The sequence below is a fragment of the Musca autumnalis genome, unplaced genomic scaffold, assembly GCF_047663935.1.
Source record: "Musca autumnalis isolate F117 unplaced genomic scaffold, ASM4766393v1 scaffold_2, whole genome shotgun sequence".
Lineage (NCBI taxonomy): Eukaryota > Metazoa > Arthropoda > Insecta > Diptera > Muscidae > Musca > Musca autumnalis.
Window position 1 is genome coordinate 198,296,302 of NW_027411755.1, and position 2,288 is coordinate 198,298,589.

The following is a 2,288-nucleotide window of genomic DNA, read 5'->3' on the forward strand; positions in this document are numbered from 1 at the left end:
TAATAAAGATACGAAAATTCTGATTGGACCAAAATTCGTTTTGAAGAAAACTGAATGCAATGACAGGCTCATATTTTTTATTTTTTTGCATATTTGCATATTTTGCATATGCACAAAATATGCAAAAAATATGCAAAATATGCAAAAAATATGCAAAATATGCAAAAAATATGCAAAATATGCAAAAAATATGCAAAATATGCAACTAATTTTTTTGACGAAAGTCGTCAAATTAAATTTGGAAAGTCATCAAAAAGTGTTCTAACTTAAGTTTATTGTCGTTAAACGTCGATTTCTTAGCAGATTATTATGTTATTTTTTATTATTCCGCCACAGCAATAAATCTGGATTAAAAGACTTAGAAAATTTTCTATAACCCAGCCTTCTTATTACAACATAAGTTGCTTTCTAATACAAATTTGTTCAAAAACTCAATCAGAAATGTCAAAATGAACGTATCCAAATATGTTGATGGTTTCTGCTCGGCCAAATTGTCTGACAGAATATCAAATGAGCTAGAAATTAAGACTAAGACAATATTGAATATTACATAAAATCTTTCATATTTTACTAAAAACATATACAGGGCAATCATGAGTATTTCCCTCCGCATTTTCCGCACGGAAAATAATTTTAGAAACTCTTTTAAAATCAATATTTGTTAGAAGTTGAAAGTTGATGGCATATTCTAGTCGAATCGACAAAAATATTCCCTTTTTGGGCATAAATATGGAAAAAAATTGTGACATTTGGGAAAGGAAACAAATTATGCACGGAATTTTTATTCATGATTGCACTGATAACAATATTTTAATACCCTAAGGGTATTATGTCTTAGTGAATGAGTTTGCAACATGCAAAAGGAAACAAAATAGACCCACAGTTCCTTTTTATTATCTGCATAGATTCGCACTTATCCATCTGGCCAGGTCATTTTGGAAACAAAGTACAGGTCACATTTATAGACCAATTCGCATAAAAATTGGGGATTTTTTTGCCCTAGGGCGATCCTTGTTTATTTTGGTAAGAATCGATTCAGATTTGGATATTGCACCCATATATACAGTATAATCTCGATAATCCCTACACCACAGGTTTCGGCTTTCAAATTGTCCGGATTAACGAATAGTAAAGAAACTAATTTATTTTCTATGATTAAATAATTCGTGGTAGTTATATAATACTCTACGTACTCTAAGTGTTAAAAATAGTGAGATTTTTCTATACGTCAATCCGGACATTTTTATTGGCATTGCCCGTAATTGTTCCTTTCCTTACTTTTTACCAATTTACCATGCAACAAAACACAATTTTCCCAAATTACAGAAAACGCCAATCAGATTGTGAAAGTAGAGCTAGAAATATGACGTTTTTAAAGTATACATCAGGATGTAAGCAAAACACGGGACAGGTTTGAAATTTCATTTTTTCTGAAAATTAAGATTCCTTGAAATCTTTGCCTTTTAGGTGTATAGTGCCTTTGGCAACTTTAATGACAATATTGCGGAGAATATTTTTCTTAATATTTTATTTATATCCTAGACAACAAGACTAATGTGTTATAAAATGTGTTATATCCTTGTACTCGACAATTTTTTCTAAATGTTGCTGAAAAAATGTATACAGCAACTCCTCCATTAAACAACTGTTCAAATTCGAAACATTTGTAATAATTAGTTCAAATTATCGAGTACACGGTCAGGTATAACCCCCTGTTTTTGTAAAAATTTTTATTCTTCTCACACGAATTGTCAAAATTTGTATATTGATTTACTCGCCTTAGCGCAAATTCAGAGCGCTGATTTTTAAATGAGGAATTCTTATATATATATGGAACTCATATACAAAAAATTAAGTCTGTATGTCACCTGTGGGCTGAGCTATGGATGCCTAAATTATTACGAATATAGACGAACGAACAAAAATAAGTTACAAAAACTGGGGGTAAGTTAATTAATTGTATAATTTCTTTTCGACTGTGTTATCAAAATTGCTTTCCTGAGCAGGAATGAAAGAACTATATTTTTTAGCATTCCAAATGCTTTTCTAGAAGAAATATCTGAGAGGTTTTGCCATGTTAAAGATAATTCCAAGGGCTTGACTTATTTTACCACTACCAGCCAATGTGTGGTTTTTCTGAGTGATGTCATTTTGCACTAATCATTTGGTGTTCTTCACATCAATTTTAACCACATCCCACTATAAATAAAACTTGTTGTTTTTAAAAATTTGAAAACAACAAAACCCGAGATTAAGCTGAAATTATTTTACAACAATAAAATAATGCA